This window comes from Rattus norvegicus, chromosome 19 (assembly GCF_021556685.1).
Source record: "Rattus norvegicus strain SHRSP/BbbUtx chromosome 19, alternate assembly SHRSP_T2T, whole genome shotgun sequence".
NCBI classification, from domain to species: Eukaryota; Metazoa; Chordata; class Mammalia; order Rodentia; family Muridae; genus Rattus; species Rattus norvegicus.
In genome coordinates, this window is record NC_141552.1 from 29312713 (window position 1) to 29331824 (window position 19112).

At 42.7% G+C, this 19112-nt stretch overlaps 1 pseudogene; it reads left to right on the forward strand.

Annotated features, from left to right (window-relative positions):
• LOC147999343 (protein PBDC1 pseudogene) overlaps window positions 1-13690 on the forward strand; it is an 89082-nt pseudogene extending 75392 nt beyond the window's left edge.
• Window positions 13691-19112: the final 5422 nt, after the last annotated feature.

The window sequence follows — 19112 nt, forward strand, 5'->3', positions numbered from 1 at the left end:
GGCCCTGGATCTTCTCTTACTCTCGAGATGAGCAGAACAGCATGTGCGCTTACTGCTGGGTGGATATACGAACCGGAGCTGACCAGTCATTACATTCCACTCCTCTGGCCCAGGAGGATTTGTGGACACTTGTCTAATCTGATTCTAGGAGGACAATGTCTGTCTTTTCTTGGAGAGAGCTGGAAAAGAAACACCCTTTTTGATGAGATTCTGACGAGTGAAAATAACCATATTCGACAATGGCTTTGTTCAGATCAAACGTGAAGTGTTGGGGGCATGGCAGGGACCTAGAGCCAGGGCTACTCAATCAAAACACAGTGGTTGAGCGGTCCAGAAGCACATTAATGTGAGCAATTCTCAGGCAGCCTCCAAGAGTCTCAGACCAATCCTAGACATGTTGAGTAATCTAAAAACTATCCTGTAAAATACCTCTGACTACACACCAAATTAGGACAAGAAGACCCTCCTACCGACAACCCTAGTGGAACTCTTTTGGGTATACAGTAGAAGAGGAACTAATTGGGAAGAGGCACAGGATTAATTAATTAGTTGGGTGGTAGATGCAGTAAGAGAGGGCGACAAGGTGAATATGATCAAAATATATTTTGCACATATTTGAAGATGTCATAATGAAATCCATTGCAATCTATCAGAATTAGAGAAATAAAGGAGCTTGTGCAGAGGAGGGGACAGAACTGTGAAGTGTGATGGAAAATGCTAGGCCCTCTAACTGATCATCTCTGAGAGTTCCCAAGCTGTAATGATGCCTGTTTGAATTCAAAGAACAGAGGCATGCTCTTATCAGAAACACCGAGAGGAGGCCCACTCTACCACCAGAAAAGGCCAGACAGAAGTTGTGCAGACAGACCTCAAGCCTGAGCCTGTTAATTGCGAGCTGTTTGATGTCGACAAGCTCTTTGGAGATTTAATCTGCAGTATGTTAATAAGAGTAACTGCATAGGTAGCTACAGCAATAAATGAGATAATACATGTAAAACACTTAGCATAATAATTGCACACAGTAATTATCCGTTTAACCTCCCTTCTACTTCCTGACCTCACTCTGCCTCTTAGACGCGATCATCGGCTTTCACTTCACTGGGAGGTGTTTCAAAAGCACCTTCCCATCACCCACCCTTCTAAGGTCTCTGCAGTAGGCACATCTATCGGTCACTGAGCTTAGGCCTCCGAGCCTCAGTTTACCTGTCTGGAGAGGAGAGGGTGGTTGGGATAAATGAGGGAGCTTCTGTGAGTCTGTAAACCAGGAATTCGACAACAAAATTATTAAAAGCTCTCATAAAATGCTAGATATATGCACTGTTCCATCAATAGCTTTCTTTTTACAGATGTATTCTTTGTGCATGTGCATGTGTGTGTGTGTGTGTGTGTGTGTGTGTGTGTTCGTGCTTGCACAAGCATGCTCAAGTGCTTAGGAGGCTAGCAGAGATCATAAGACCTCCTGGAGCTGGAGGTATAGGTCCTTGTGAGCCAGCCGATATGGGTGCCGGAAACCAAACTTAGGTCCTGTGCAAGAACAACAGGGGCTCTTAACTGCTGATCTGTAGTTCTCCAGCCCCACGGCAGGCCTTCAAGATTTAAGAAGACAGACTCAGGTCACTCATGTTTCAAGAAAATGAATGCCAAAGCTTTTACTGGGTACACAGACTATATACCCCAACCACTGAGTGGAAGCACAATGGAGAAACAGAAACTGAAACTAAAGCTGAGACCAAAAGATCTAGCGTTCAGGTGTTAGCTACCCACTATGGTGGACAGGAGGTCCAGGATGTTCCTTCAAGAGAACAAAGGCTTTCAGTGCATTGGCAAGGCTCAGCAGGTGACAAATGCTGACAGAGTCCAGGAGGGTCCAACAAGTCCCCCTTTTTTATTTTTATTAAGCAGCGCCTGTCTTAGGACACTTTGGGGTGCCAATCTCTTGCTCATCTCTGACAAACTCTGCCAGTCTCAGAGCCCTCTGCCTTAGGTGAGGATTGGTCCCAAAGAGTTGCCTGTCTTTGGCTAACTGCTTCTTGTAAAGGCTGAGCCTGATTTGGGCAGAGGGATTGTCTCCTGCCAAGGAGAGCAACACCTGCTTAGTCGATGCCCGAGACTGGGAGTGCTGTTTGCCCATGTGAAAAGAAGCACAAGGCCAACTACTGTGCTGCCCGAGGGCCATAACACCAAGGGCCATAAGCTGTTCCTGTAAAAGCACTGACTGCTGAATTGAATTTAGAATTCCCAATTGTCAGCAATTTCTCTAGAAAGTTTTCCCACTGTGCTTGCCTTAACATCAGACTAGGGGAGGGGAATCCCAGACAATGCGGCCACAGTGGCTGTGGCAGCAATGGCTGCTACAATAGCAGCAAAGATGTCAAAGTCTCTCTCTTGACAGTTGAGGAGCAGCTGACCCTCTCCCGAAGGACCAGCAGGCAATGGAACTATGTCTGATATCCACACAACCAGGGCAGAGTTCCCTGGTCCCCAGCAGCTTCACGTAGATGGCATTCCTGCGAAGAATAGTCAACACTATCTCCAGCATAGCACCATTCGGGTAACACAAAGATCCATCCATTGTTCCAAACGTATAAATCTTCTCAAATACTCAAAACATTAGCATTTTCGCTAAATGATTGACAAAAGTCAAAGCAATAGTGTTATAAATTAAATAGCTGATCACTATATAAGCAATAATCAAACCCACTATCTTACAGTTTCTGTTTAAAGCTTGACTCACTTCTTCCAATATTTATAAGCCTTTTACAGAATATCAAGGTCCTCTAATACTCACAAACAATAAAAGAAATATGTCAGATTTTGATATAGTAACAAAATTAGAAAGTGTACTATCAATATAACTTACTTTACATATTTTACTAATATTTGTTCAAAATCTAGATCCTGTATCAATTTTTCCACTGTAAATGTAACTTCATACAAGACAGTTGTGAATTTTTAAATGTCTCTGAAAATGTCCAGAACCAATCTTTCAAATAAAAACTGTTCTTTCCAATATTGGATTGACCAGTCTATGCTTGAGTCAGGATAACTTGTCACATTAAAGGAAAGAGAAGAGTCCTAACTTCTCTTTGATCTTCTGAAGGCATTTTCTACCGTCTCCATGTTCTCTCTCCCTCAAGGTTTGAAAACTTGAAGCAGGGCAGCTTGTCCAATCTGGGATGTAGGCAAGTAAAGATGGGTCAGGAACATGTGTCCAAAACAGCTTTCCTGTCACCACTGTCAGGGCACTCAGCAAGCTCACAGGTCAGCATCATTCTTTGCCCCAGCATCAGCAGGTCTCACCAGCTGGCACACTACTGTAGCATCCTGCAGAGAAAACACAAGCATGACTTCTTCCCCATATTAAATACCTGAACAGGATCATGCCATGTCAGTAAGTGAGTGGATGCTTCCATTTCACCCAGGCATAAGTATGCCTAGTTGTAGGGTGCCATAAACACTCAGAGAGTTCCTTTGCATCCAAATTTTAAAATTTAAAATAAAAGAGCATTATTTAAATAACTGTATGGCATTCAGGGATATAACTCCCCCTTTTTATTTTTTAAGATAATGTTTTAAAGTTTTATAATTTCTTGTCCTTGAGAACTATAAGGAATCTTGATAATATGGGTAATATCTATTTGTCAAATATTATAGGCTGTAACCCTGTTGGGTTAACTCTCAGATTGGGAAAGGAAATAAATGGGGCACACTGGATGACTGACTATCTGGGCTGCTTGTTCTTTAGTTACTCTATTGTGAAACCTTAAAGAATTAGCATTAAGATGAAATTTTTTATGCATCTGTAAAACATCATATTCAGTATTACTCACTAACATGTAATAACATGGAGACCGAGTGTAAGAATCAAAACTCATTGCCTTGTGCTAAGGGGCTGGGTAACATGGAATATCCTCTTACATGGCCCACAAAAATAGGTTCCCGACGCTGTCATAGTAAAGCCTGGACTTGTAATGAGCAGGCACAAATGGATGAAACAGGAGCAACGAAGGCGGCAGTCTCAAGGGGTGAAACAATCTGAGACACATACACACCATCAGTGTATATGCTACAAGGTTCTTCGGGAAACATATCCAAAGCTACTTGTAAAGTTCTCAATTCTGCTAGCTGTGCAGAACAATTAGGAATTTTTATAGCCTCTACCTTTCCTTCAGACACTACCATAGCACATCCATTGGAGGAACCATCATTAAATACTAAATGAGCCTTTTGTAAAGGGGAATTAACAATAATTCATGGAAAAATTACTGGATGCATTTTAAAATACCAACAAAGCTTACTATTAGGATAATGGTTATCAAACTGGCTAGCAACAGTGCACATTAAAATAGCCCAATCTATAAATCCCTGGGCCAAACTTTATAGCTGTTCTTTGGTACAGGGAGTGATAATAAGATCTGGTTCCTTGCCAAAGGTCTATAAGCTAAATTTTTGAGCTTTGAACAGTAGTTAGGCAATGGCCTGAGGATAAGCCATCACTCTTTTTGCAGGTGAAACTTGTCCATCTTGGCTTTTGGTAGGGGAATGAGCAGATAATGGACAATAAATCCATGGATACTTCTGCCTCAAAGACTTCAGGGCAGAGGCTACATACACCTGACACAGAGTAGGAGGACTATTGGCCATTCCCTGCGGCAACATAACTCAATGATAGCGATGAGAAGGCTTCTGAAAGTTTATGGAAGGGATGCTAAAAGCAAATTTCTCACAATCTTTAGGATCTAGTGCAATAGTAAAGAAACAATCCTTTAAACCAATAACTAATGTCAATTTTTTGGTATAGGAGAAGGGAGACCAGGCTGAGTAGATCCCATTGGTATCATCGTTTTATTAATTTCCCTTAAATCTTGTAATAATTTCCACTTTCCAGACTTTTTCTTAATCATAAAATTGGGCATATTCCAAGGGGAAATGAAAGGAACAACATGACCAGCTTGTATCGGTTCCTGTGTTAATTGATGAGCTGCCTCCAATTTTTCCGTGGACAGGGGCCACTGTGGAATCTGTACCTGATCATTTCATTCTTAAGTGATGGGCAAAGGTTTAACGTTGACAGTGACCCTTAGGATAAATGTCCCTGTTTTATCAGGAGGATGTCCCATCCCCCGTGTCCTTCCTCATCTCTCCATCTTGTTGCTTTTTTGAGGAGCTATGGCTGTCCCCACTGCTTGTAAAGTACGTAATGACTAATTACACTTTTAGTTTTTTCTCATGTTAAATCTGTTGTAACCAGAAGTTCTGAAAAAGTGTCAATAGTCACAAATAAATCTAGAAATATCCAATTATTGTCTCTAGCTATTACTATTTTGACGCTATAAAGAATGAGATTGTCTAATTGTCCCTATGTGAGGCCCAAAATCTGCCTAGTATATAAATCTATCGTGACACTGCCCTCACGAAGGGGTCCAGGCAGTCCAGTCTGAGTTCTTAAATGACCTATAAAGGAACAGTACACTTCTTTTGAATCAGTTGTATTAACATAAATAATTGTAAAATTCCAGGGTTAGCAGTATCTAAAAAGGAAAACTTTTAATTAATTGCAAACCATAAGCTACACGTTGGCTATCGGGATACGGATTGAAAGCTTGATTTTTCAACATTTTAAAAACAGCAGCTACAGCATGTAATTCAATAATCTGTGTTGAAGCAGGGGGAAACTCAAGAGAATAAACGTGATTCAATTACATGTGTTGCCTTCTCATTAGATAACCAATTAAATTGCTGTTTGGAATAAGGTATGTTTCATCAGATTCTTTTTCAAAATACTTCCATGACTCAATCTTACAATTTTATACATCTAGCTTCCTTTACCTTCTGCAAAGCTATTCAGTCCCTCCTTCATTAATTGTCTAGGGGAACAGAATTTGCATCTCCCTTGGGAATACCAAACAAAGGCTTAAGTCCCCCTGTGGTGAACTTTAGGTGAGGTCTTAGATAATCTACATATCTTAGAAACTTTTAAAAATAACTTAAAATAAACTATCTTTCTTTACTTGAATTTTTGAAAAGAAACTATCTTTTCTTACTTGAATTTTCTGTGTCACAATTTATTTAGGATATAACTGATGTCTCAAATATTATAAAGGATATTGCTTTTGAATTTTTTCTGGAGCAATAACTACTCCCCAAATTTTAAAAGCTTGTTGTATGGGGGCTGGAGAGTTGGCTCCAGAGGTTAAGAGAACTGTCTGCTCTTCCAGAGGTTCTGAGTTCAATTCCCAGCAACCACATGGTGGCTCACAATCAACTGTAATGGGATCTGATGCCCTCTTCTGGTGTGTCTGAAGATGGCAACAGTGTACTCACATATATTAAATAAATATTAAAAAAAAAAAAAGCTTGTGGTATAAGAGCAAAGTCTTGTAGTAAAACTCCTTCGGAGGAGTCAGTTAATAAAATATCTATATAAAGAAACAGCATAAAAATAATCTTTTAAATCTATAATAATTCTATATGTATTTCTTGAAATAGCAGTTGGAGTGAGCAAACAGGCTGTAATGTTCTTATAAGTTCCACAGCCTCGTCAACCCTTTGTAAATCTTGTAACAATCTCCACCTGTTGGATTTTTTTTTTAATTACAAATATGTGTGAGTTAGAAATCTTCAAGTTTTCCTTGTAACACCAGAGCACAACCACAACTTTGGAAAGCAAAACTCAACCTCCAACAAACAATCTATTCTCCAAAATCCAGTCTCTCCAAAACACCAAGTCCATTCCTCATGCTATAAAGTTTGACTGCCAATTCTTGCACATGAATGCACGATGGTGCAGGCTCTAATACCTCAACAGAGAGATTTTGCCCTAAATTCTTTTATAAGTCTGGTTTACAGAAAAATATTATCCCAATTTAAACCCATTTCCCTGGGTTAGCTCATGACACACGTTGTCCAGAATGACTCCAGTTTTAAGTCAACTTTCTGTTACAAGTGTTACAAATTTTTAACCATACCCAATAACTTAAAAGTCAGTAATCTATAACCAAGACAAGTAGAGCGTATTATACATTTAAAACCAATCAGAAGCAAAAAATGAAGTGGCTACACATATCTTTAGTATTTAAACCAAACACCATTTTTACTTTTTCTAGCTGTAATTTTAAGAGAAGCACCTTATCACTTTTTGAATCCAATAATCACAGTCAGAGATTTTTCTAAGAGAAACAGCCATCGGCTCCATTAACATAGAAGCTGTGAAGCTGCTGGCTCCTTTAAGATCTGCTCCTGCAAACATTCAGCCCCCTGGAGGGGCTTCTCCAACTGACCTAGGCTCATAGCTACAGATGTAGGGCAAAGGCCAATTGAAACTGCTTTTTATTTATTTGTTCCTTTCTTGAAACGAGTTAAAACTAAATCAAGGGGTGAATCAATCAGCATTTAAAGTCTTAAACATGTGTTCTTTTAAACATGAAACACAAAACATTCAAGAAATGAGAAGCAAAAACCACAGACATGGACTGACGGACATGGACAGCTTGGTGCACCAAGGACAGACAATAGACATAGAGGGAAAGAACTAGATGGTGTCCCACACCAAAGGGACCCAGATATCCTTCCTAAAGGACCCAGAACCAGAAATAAGAACTTCTCCAATAGGAACCAGCAAGGAGGCTCCCACCCTCCTTCTGTCCCTAGGGGAGCTTCAAAAAAGCTTAAGCTCGTCCCCAGCTCCGGAAAAAAAAGAACCAAAAAAAAAAAAAAAAAAAAAAAAAAAAGCTTAAGCTCATTTTCCTTCTCTATCTCCAAAGCATCCACAGAGAGTCCGGGAGGACTGTTTTTCTCAAAGCGATTTTCTCTCATGTCTAGAGTGTAAACCGTCTCTAGTCAGGGTCCAAAGACTAAAATCATAAAAGAACTCATACACAAAAAACACTTTACCATTATTACCTTGTCCCTTTTTACAAGGTTTACTCACCACTGGCCCAAATCTTTATTTTTCTTTGCATGTGCTTTCAATTTCCACAGTCTCCTTCTGTATCCTGCTAACTGAGGCCTTTCCCGGCCCATTTTCCCCCAATACGTCCCTCCTTCTTCACTGGCTGGCTTCCTGGGACGATCTCATCAGGTACTCCTCTCTACCTGATCTCGGTGGGACCTCCATTTGATCAGATGCCTGCATCGTCAGGACACTGAGAACCGGGAACAGGACTGCGAGATTTAAGAAGAAACACACAGACTCAGGTCACTTACGTTTCAAGAAAATGAATGCCAAAGCTTTTACTGGGTACACAGAATATATACCCCAACCACTGAGTGGAAGCACAATGGAGAAACTGAAACTGAAACCAAAAGATCTAGCATTCAGATGTTAGCTACCCACTATGGTGGACAGGAAGGCCAGGGTGTTCCTTCAAGAGAACAAAGGCTTTCGCATGCATCAGCAAGTCTCAACAGGGGGCAAACACTGACAGAGTCCAGGAGGGTCCAATGAGTGTTATTGGTATGCCTCATCTATTCTCTTCTGTCCATGAGGAATTTGAGGTGTGACTCTGTCTAGATGGGTTTGGCCATGAATCAGAATGACATCTACTGGACACTTGTGATTTTACTGTAAATGCCATCAACCGGTAAGAATGGTCTTTTGAAGTTTGTAACCTACAAGATAAATTGCATTTTTAAAATACCCAAGGAGTCCTTCCATTCACCTCCCGGCCCCCCAGTTCTTTGATGCATGTAATTCTTTAGACTTTGGCCCAATTCTCATCTCTTGGCAAATGACCAACTCACAGATTCCAAGCAATATTCCAAATGTATTCAGCTAAAACAAATCAAGTCCGACAGTTGTCACAGAAGCATTTAACCAAAATTACTTCAACATTTTAACAACGCTTGACGTTTGCAGGGATGTCTTTGAAGTCCAGAGCTCCCAAAATATTTAGTGTTAACAGTTCTAGACAGGTGTTTTGCCGAAGACATGTAAAGATGTGTTGAGTGAGGATTATTATTTTGCAGCGAGCTTAGCCTCTGGAAAAATATTTATGTCTTAATTGGATGGAATTCCACCTGTCATTTTATCAAACACGTTGCTTGGGGTCCATTTTGCTTTAGAGTCCAAGAAAAATGAAAGTGTTTTAGCTGAGAGAGTTAACGTGACACATGTTTGGGCTTTTTTGGAATCGGTGCATTTGTTTGGTGATAATTATGAGAGAGTGTTTTAGCAATTTGAACCAGACTTTTGCAATTAGAAGATACAGAATTGGATCTGAAAGAGCAGCTTAAAGGAAGAAGAATGAGTCTCCTACACACGCCTACCACGTTTCAAAGTCCCTTTAGGAAGTCAAAGGTACAGACCTCAAATATGACTTCGTTGCAGAGTGAATGGAAAGAGTCAATCTGCTAGCTAAAGGCAGCTATTCATTTCAGGAATGAGTTGCCCAAATATATGTATATGTGAGACCCTGGGGAAGAGGGACCCTTCCTTCTGTTTCTCTCACTTCACTTCTTTACTATTATTATTATCGTTATTATTATTACTGTTGATGATGTTGCTGTTATTACTATTATTATTATTATCGTTATTATTATTACTGTTGATGATGTTGCTGTTATTATTATTACTATTATTACTATTATCATTATTATTGTTGTTGTTGATGATGTTGCTGTTATTATTATTACTATTATTATTATTGCCTTCTTTACATCCATAAGCTTTTGGCTTAATGTTCTTTCTCAACAAAGAAAACTGAGGCTAGGAAGGGGACCTGGGTATCTTCTGATTCCATCTTTAGGTCAGGGCAAGGAAACCTCCCGCCTTGCTCACATAAGTTGGGGGTGAAGGAGACTGTCACAGCGTTGACTTTGCATTGCCTTTGGCCCACCCCTAAGGGCTGAGAAGGCTATGTCCATGCCCAACACATGTTCCTTGTGTCAGTGTGTCCTTCCTTGACCGTTTGATTTCAGGCTCCCTGTCGCTCTGACAATAGGGCCTTAATGAGAGAGACCTGAACACAGGTATTTGGAGAAGGGGAGAAGAGACCATTAGGGGCAGTTTTGGAACATTACATTTTGAGTGGTGGTCTTAGTAATAAGAAACTGTAATTAAATCATAGAAGTCATGATTTGATGAAGAGAGTTTGCTGTAGTTCCTCACAGGCTTGTGATTGAACGTTTGGCCCCAGGATAATGGTGTTGTTTTGGAGTGCTGTGCAGCCTTCAGGAAGACTGGGAATGGAGCCCTACAATCCTGTGCTCTCTCTGCTTCTTGACTCACCATGATATGTGGGGGGGGGGGGCGTCTCGCCACAGTCTTCCCACCATGAACTCTGCTGTGACCTTCACACCACCATGATGGTCTGAAATGCTTGGTAACAAAAGCAGGAATCCTCCTTTCCTTGGCTTCTGTCTGGCATTCTGGTCAGAACAATGCAAAAGCAATGAATGCAAGGCTCTACAGAAACAGGGAAATGCAAATTGCCTTAGAGTTTCCACTTCCTGATGTTTTCTGTCTCATGATTTCTCCCCCTTGACTCCTTTGCATAATGTAGAGAGCTCCCACCTGTCCTCCATTCTCATCTCTAAGTGAGAAAACTCTTAGGCACAAGGTTTTAGTTGATGATGAAAGAGTCCTCCGGTAGAAACAATAAGTGGAGTGTGGCTGGGCAGAAAGAGGGGTCCCAAGGACCTGGGAATAAGGCAGAGGAGATCTAGGTGTGGTTAGGAAGGACAGGCAGCGTGAGGACAGTGAGGAGAAGCAGAGCCATAGAGCTGGCACACATTCTTCCACAACACTTGGGGAAGGCACTAATGGTCTCTCGGTTGACCGAGAAGCAGTATGGAGTCAGAGAAGCTTGGTCTTGGCTTGGCTGAGGTTTTTCTCCATCTATTTGCTCCCAGTCTCCCAATCTTTGAGGTTTCTTGTTGTCCTACATTACTTGATTTCTACAGCAGTGTTCTAGGTGCTTGTTTTGGTCCAGTATTTGCTTTGCCTGATGTTCCAATCAGGCCTTGTGCCCACTGTTAGCATCATTCAATGTCCCATTTGGACTGGCTATTCAGGGTCATTTTTTTTTCAAAGAAAAGCTATTCCTTAGGTAAACCAAGTCACAGTTAGGAATGTTAGTTAACTTTGCAATGTACACATTACACACCGGGGCTTATGCCAAGCTTCTGTTTGATCTCATCTTACCATGTGACAAGGAAAAGGACTAAGATAAGACATGTGAATGAAGGTGAGTAGGGCACACACAACCTGCCTGGTCAGGTTCTTGCTGTGGCTGACTGTGACAGATGTTTAAGAAGTTGAGAAGTACTAAACGCTGACCTGCCTTAGTGGGAGCCAACTTTACCTGCACTGGCCATGTCAGATCTCGGTGAGTAGTGTGGGCTGAGGAGAGAAGCCCAGCCTTTGGTTGTGAATATGCTCTATCTTCCTAACTGTAGACCCTGGACTCTGGGAAGACAGTGTTTTGAAGCTTCATCATCTTCATGTGGAAGACAGAAGGAACAGTGCTTAGCTCTGAGGCTCGTTATCAATATGCCTTCAGATCTATAAAGCAGAATGAGTGATCAGATTGTTGTTAAATGCTTAATAAGCACTCAGGGGTGCTAGTATTTCTGAACCCCCCTACTGCAAACTCTGGGGGTTTTGTTTGTTTGTTTGTTTTTCTGAAATAAGGTCTTACTGTGGATTGCAGGCTGATCTCGGACTCTTGGTTCTTCTACCTCAATGTCCCGAGTGCTGGGATTATGGGCATGGGCTATCATACCCAGCTTAAAATCTGAAATGTTTGAGTGTAGGATGATCTCACAAGCAGAAAATTCCATTCCTGACCTCATGTGATAAGTTAGAGTCACAGATACACTAAAAATATTGTATAAAACCTTCGTATAAGGTGTGTATGAAATATTAGCAGAATTCCTGTTTGGACTTGAGTCTTATATCCAAGATACTTATCTCCCTCTCCTTCCTCTTCTCATTCCCTCCCCCTTTTTATTCTCCCTCTTCCTCTCCCCCTTTCTGAGCATTACACACCCCCCCACACACACACAGACACTACTGTAAAGTCTTCAGTATTAGAATTCTTGAATACTTCTGGTCCCAAGTACACTGGGCATAAGCTACTCGGTCCATTATTTCTGGGGAGAAACAAAAGGGTCTAGAACGTATTCTGTAGTTACACATCAAGCATGGCCTAGACATGGACACTAACCCAGGAGTCAGTGGCAATGCAAACCTTGCTCTTGAGTTCTGTGGCATGCCAAGTGTCTTCCCATCCTCTCTGGATCCCAGATGGACGGTGAAACCGAAAAGTTGTTAAGGTCACTGCTGAGAACACTGCCATGTAGCCTCTGCCTGCAGCCCGGCCAGATGCAGTTCACATCGGAGACTGTGACTGCTTATAGTAAGCAGTATTCGGTGGACAATGTAAGGGTTCCCCTCATCACGAGAAGTTTTAAGGAGCACTATTTCTGATGACTGACTTCCTGGTACATTGGTACCATTCCCTCCTTAGTCTGGGGTACAGCCAAGCACTCAACACATTCAGAATTCTAAACAATACAAATCTGGTAAGGTCAGGCCCTGAGATGGTTTTGCTGACATAAGACTTGGGCTTCGTTCAACAGACAAATTGTTTTTCTGGACAAGGCATACCATGCAGTGCATTTATTTAGAAAGAATATTTGCAGAGAAAAATGTGCTGAGAGGCTGAGTTCTCGTCTTCAAATGATAGTCTCAAAACTAAAATTGTTAAGCAATTATTGTTTAACTGTTTGTGAAGGGACTTGATTGGAATGTTAGTGTTGGGAGCATCCAGACACTTCAACCCTCTCCAATTGTGGTTTTTCACTCTCACCCAGATGTTAGCTGAGGAATCCTGTCTCTTGGGAGCAAATCCCACGCCTGCAGAGAGCCCAGGGCCCTTCTAATCTTTCATGGGATTCTGGAGGGAGCAAAGTGGCTGCTGGCTTGTTTGCTTGGCTTTGCTTGGTTTTCATCCCATTTCTCTCTGGGTTTTGGTCGAATCCTTTTGGTCTATGGATTCTCTCAACATACTTCCCTCCTGACTCTGTCTCTCAACCTCAATTTAGCTATGGAGCTTGAACTTCTGGATTGCCACACTGAAATGCCTATGCCTTGGCCCTTTTTATAGAGAGAAGGCTTTGCTAAAATTATGGGAGTCAAAATTGAGGCTGGACTTCCGGGAAGGGCAAGCCGCACTGACCTATCAGCAACATAGATGCTGCCAGTGAAAGCGAAGAAGAGCGGGTTTCTGGGGAAGGGGAAGCCGTGTCCATCGCCTATGCTCTTTCCTTCCCTTCCGAGTCATTGGCAATGACCCTGATATTGAAATGGCTTGGGCCATTCAAACAATGCAGCATGCTGAAGTGTATTATAAAAAGTGGAGGCCATTCTGCTGAAAGCTTGAAGGGATTGGAGAAGATTACAGCTATGGTATTTGCCGCGACTGGATTGTTCCCAGGACAACACTGAAGAGAGCACCATCTTTGCACCCAGGATTCAATTTTTTGGCCATTGAAATTGCTCGGAACCGGGAAGGCTATAACAAAGCAGTTCCCGTCAGTGTTCAGGACAAAGGAGGAGAGGAATAAAGAAGAGGAAGCTGAGAAAAGAGCTGATAGTTGAGGAGAAAAAGAGGAAGGAGTCAACAGAGAAGGAGAAAAGTCGAAAACTAAACAAGGGAGGAGAAAAAGCAAGCCAAGAAACCCGTGACTCAGCTGAACCCACATGTGTGTGCTGCTCGCACAGCCCCCTTTGGTTAAACGATGCCCTTGTGCAAGTGGAGGACTCAGACAGACATCCTTCTAGCCAGCAAAAGAAGACATTCTGGGCATAATGGCTTAAACACCTTAGTGGGGTTTCTTCATTATTGCTGGATACCCTGTTTCTTGGCTGTAACTGTTGTTGAAATAAGACATTTTGTGAATAAATTCCTTTTGGTTTATTTTTTTAATGAGGCTGATAGACGCATTCATGAAAATATTATAGCCTTTACTTTGTTTCACTGACACCTTTACTTAATGCCTGTGCATAGAGATGTAAAGACCAGGGAGCTCTGTGGCCAAGAGTGGTTTTCACAGAATGGTGATCTTGCTTAGAAGCCAGCCTCCCTCTTGTCCCTTCTGTATTTTCCTGAGGACAGAAAAGCAAGCTGGATCACTTTGACCTCAGTGGCAATACAATGGCCTCCTCCTGACCACTGGGATGGTTGACCGTATAGGTAACTATATAGGTAATTATATAAGTAATATGGGGACTATACAGATAAAGAATATTTCTAATAGGGAAACCACTCTCCAGAAACAAAATGTCAGTTGTGCAGACAAATGGTATTCCGAGGCCCCAGCAATACAGCCAGGATGAGGACACAGGCTCCCTGAAGATCCCCACGAATGTGTGCTATTCCCCGTTGTGTCATGGCATACATCATCTGAGAGGACAGCCATTCTCGGCTCAGTGTGGACACTCGGCACTAGAAACGGAATCCAGAAAGCCAGGTCTTCCTTGGTAAATCTTGATACTTGAAGACCGTGTTGTGCCTACAAGATATCAGTGCTAACTCTAATCACACTAGAGCTAGAAGGACCCATGGAGGGCCAGAAGCCATGCTGGAGATGGGCAATGAGGATGCACCAGGCACTTCTCTCGGTTCACAGGGAACTTTACTGCATGGCTACACGTGTAGTTAGCTACACAGATGTACACTACACTTCCACAGGCTCTAGAGAGAGAGATGGACAGTGAAAAGTGCGTTTCTGCTCTCTGGGGCGACAGAAAGCAAAGGTCATCATGCGTTTTCCAATGAGCCCCAGGGTCATGGAACAGGACCTATGTGAGTCAGGTATCCACACTGTCCCACACGTTGGGCACCATGGCTTTCTGGCTGTGGATAGTGGAGTCTCAGCTCTGACACAGTCTATTCCTCCCCCAAATCCCTGTGCTATGCCTGCTGCTCCAGATCTTCTTTCTACTGTTCTGTTGGCTTCAGCCCCTTCTTAGCTCTAGTTGTCTGAGTCTGAGGAACCTGCTGTCTGCTTCTAGCCTTCCACTTCCAGGTCATTTCTGTGCACATGGTCACTAGGGCATCTCTTCCTCAGTCTCGGGATTCAGATGCAGTGCCCTCCATGCTACATCCTCTTTCCCAACTGCCAAAGCCTACCACCTGCCTATCATTTGCTGCCATGCCACCATGTCGCTTCTGGTACTTCATGGTGTGGTGTGCAAGGAAATGCTCCTATGGCTCAGAAAAACATCACATGTTGCCTGTCTTCTAATTGCTGGCACCAAACAGAAGAAGGGCCTAGTTTGTAGTAAATAATAAACAGTTGTTAAATGAAAGAAAGAGTTGTGATCAGATGAAGGGAGAGACGTGTTCTAAGGGGGGTATTCTTTTAATGTTTTATGGGACTTCAAGAGTGTGGTGTGCCTCGGAAGAACGTGTATCATCAAGGGCGTTCTGGATGGCAAGTGACAAACAAAGTAAGCGCTTGCTAACTTTAGAGGAAAAAGAATTTGTTGGAAACAGTGTGCAGACTACAGCTTCCATACCCAGCTTGAGAACCGTGAGTGCAAATTGGAGGTAAGCATCAGGCAAAGGGGACACAATCGGGGGCACAGCAGTAGACAAACTGGGGACAGTCAGCTGCAAGGCTCTGCTGGCCATCCCAGGTGACCCTTGCACTTCACCACTGCTTCTTGACTTTAGTCGTCCTCCATTTTGAATTCCCTCTTGTATGAAAGCCAGGGGAAAGGACCTGAATGGCTGATCTGGGTTCCACCCCTACACGGGTGTTTCTGGAAGAAAGAGGTGAACATTCTTCTGGTTGGTTTTCGCCATGGCAGGTTTCTTCCTTCCACCAACAGCTCAGAAGGCCAGCGTCACTTTCCACGCAGGCCGGTTTTCACGATGCTGAGATGATGACCTTAAAGCAAGTAAAGAGAGGTGACAGTGGAGATGGCCAGGAGCTGGGAAGAAGGGCAAGCCAGGAAGGCATCCTGGCTGCATTTAACAGCAGACTGAGGGCACGCAGGAGTGGAGAGGGCTGAGGTGCAGAGGGGAAGAAAGAGCAGTAAGACAAGAAAGGTGACCAGTGACAATGAATTCTAGTCCCCAGGACTGACCCACCCAGCTGTTCTTTGGGCTGTCAGTTTGTAAGAATTCAGAATGTGTTTTAAATTGAGGCCAGGCAGGAAAGCCCGGCACTTCCTCTTGGCTTTCGTTCCTGTGCATCTATTCCTTTCCAAGTTGAAGGCCATGCTGGGGCATAACAGATACCTATAAATTACACAAGGGGCTGAACTAGGGTTTGGACCTGCTTTGTTCTTATTTGAGATGAGAATCGTTGCTGGCTTCAGAAAGTAGAGACATTTCAACGTCCATTTGTTTGAGCATATTTGAGAGTAATTCTTCAAGAGGTGACACAGTTATCAGCAAGGGAGTGGGGGAATCAGAGGGACTCTTAAGTGGACCAGAAATGACTTTGAGTCTTTTGATGCAGGGACTGGATTTTGGGAGGGTCACTTTCGTTGCTGCGACCTAACCTCCCCCGCTCCCGCCCCCGCCCCCAGCCTATCGGAGGGTGGGCGCCGCTGATGGCTATCTTCTCCTGGGCTTCTCATCCTCTCGACAAGGCAGTCTTTTGTGTCCTAGAGGAGAGGGAGCTTGAAGCACAGGGACAAGGTGTGGCTGATGGGGCCCGATAAACGCCAGACAAAAAGCCCACTGTAGTACTGAAAGGCTCTCCAATGTAGCTCTTTAATTTCCTCCCTTGGAAATGTTCCTCGTCTTTTCATCCCGGCCTTTATCTTAACTTCTGATCGGAGCAAAGCAGCAGCCTTTCAAATTGAACAAATAGGTTCCTCTGCTGGTGACAAGTGTACCTCATTTTCTCGCAAGCCTTCAGCAAGGTCACACCTTTTTAATTTATTTTCTGTAAGAAAAATCTAGTGGCCGGATGGAACAAGGGCCTGCTCTCGCTAGAGGTCATTCCTCCAGATAGTCATAAAACAGAGCAGAATTAAAGCTACATCATGTCCGCCCTCACCTGCTGCACAATCCTGGGCAGGCCAGAGAAGATCCTGGCCAGCCTCAGGGGCTCCCCGGCCTGGTTCTGTGTGCCACTGTGCCAGGCTTTCCCCACCCTCCCCTCTGCTTATCCCAGCCTCCTACCCCACCCTTTCTAACTCCCCAACACAGAAAACATGTTTCCCCTGCCAATCAAGATCACCAGTGGGAGTGCGGTCAACATTTCTCATGCAAATAGATAGGTAGGGGATAGTCTTCTTTTAATTTATTTGAGCTTCTCATTCCTCCTTCCTTTTTCTTGCCCCTCCTTAATATTTTCCTCTGCAGGGTTTTTTTTTCTTTTTTGGGGGGGCGGGGGGTCATTTAAAAGGTGAGTAGTTTTATATCAAAATAAAGAAAAGGGCTTTGTTCTGAGTTTCAGTTATTGGAAATGTGTTGAAGGGTCCCTGCCAGCTCGCATCATATTCCCTACGCCGTCCTGGTAACTTTCTTGTTCTGCCAACAGGATAATTGTCACGTGCATTTGCAAGTGTAAATACATGCATTTCTGCATGAATGCATATACACCTGTTATTACAGACAGGAGAGAAAGAAGGATGATGGGTATAAACCTTCAACCAGGTCATTTCGGAAGGATTATGCATGTATTTGTAAAAGGTTTTATTTTTAAAAAAATTAAAGAAAAAATACAAAACCACTTTTCTTTTGGTAGAAGATGAAGAATGTGCTAGCTAGAATGGATGGTAAACGAAATCCACTTGCCTTCCAGATAAGATCACCAAGGACACACAGTGTTGCTTCCCAGGTGTCTCCTCACGTCTAATCTCGTGCTTCCGGCATTGCGTCATGAGCGTCTCTGCTGTGAACGCTCACAGGGCGCTGCTATTGTGTTGTGTGTGGGCACTTAAAACCCACTTATTTTCAGCTTGTATCTGTTTAATTAAAGGAAACATGCACACGTGTGTGTGGTGGGTGTGTGTGTGTGTGTGTGTGTGCGTGCGTGCGTGTGTGTGTGTGTGTGTGTGTGTGTGTGTGTGTGTGTGTTATATATGGCCATTTGCAGACATCTCAGATCATTGTCTTAGTTTGGAGAAGACTCAAGTGGGTTTTGTGGTACAAAACAGAGAACAAATTCAACACAATTGATCCATTCTGCCAGACTGAACTCCCACAAGACAAGAGTCACTTAGACTGCTAACAGCAGTAGTCAAAGTATATATTAAGAGGTTTTTTGTTTTTTGTTTTTGAATCTTAGAACTTGTTATGTCAGAGAGTAATGAGGAGGGGGTAAAAAAATTAAAATTCATAATTATGTGTTTTATTAAATTATTGAAGAGTTTAAAAGTACTAAACAGATTTGCTAAATTGATATTGTTTTCAATTGTGGTTTTAAAAGATTTGTGTGTGTGTGTGTGTGTGTGTGTGTGTGTGTGTGTGTGTGTGTAGCTGTGTATGTGAGCCCAGGTACCTGCAGAGGCTAAAAGTGTTGGATCCCTGTGTGTTGGAGGCAGCTTGATTTCCCCAGACACCAGTTCTCTGCAAGAGCAGTTTCTGCTTTTGACCCTTGAGCCATCTCTTCCCAAAATTGTGTTTTCTATTAGTGATGTCAAAATTCACACTTAGTGTGTTGATTATCAATAATTGTTTATTATCGTTTGGAGACAAGGAATGAAGGAAAAGCTGACCTCCATCTCTCAATCCTCCACTCCTGCCTAGAACATGTGCCGTCATGTGCCACCATACTATTTCCATTTCTTCTCTTGTGCTTTGTGTGTGTGTGTGTGTGTGTGTGTGTGTGTGTGTGTGTGTGTCCTGATTTGTAAGCCACTGACGTGTACCTTTGGGTTCGGTTTGGGTTTGAAGACTCCAAGGTGCATCTGTGTGTTCAACTTGCCTAGCTGACTCTCTGGTCACCCTTGTAGTCTCAGTTGCCAATATCTCGGACACATTTCATAGTCTCATCAACTTTTATCCTTTCTTTTTTATGTGTAACTCTTGATTTTGATTTTATAATATTTATGTGTTCGAAGGTATGTATCACTAATTTTTTTTTTCTAAATAGCTCAATGATTTCCCTAAAACTGACTTCTTGAAGCTGCATTTCTTTTA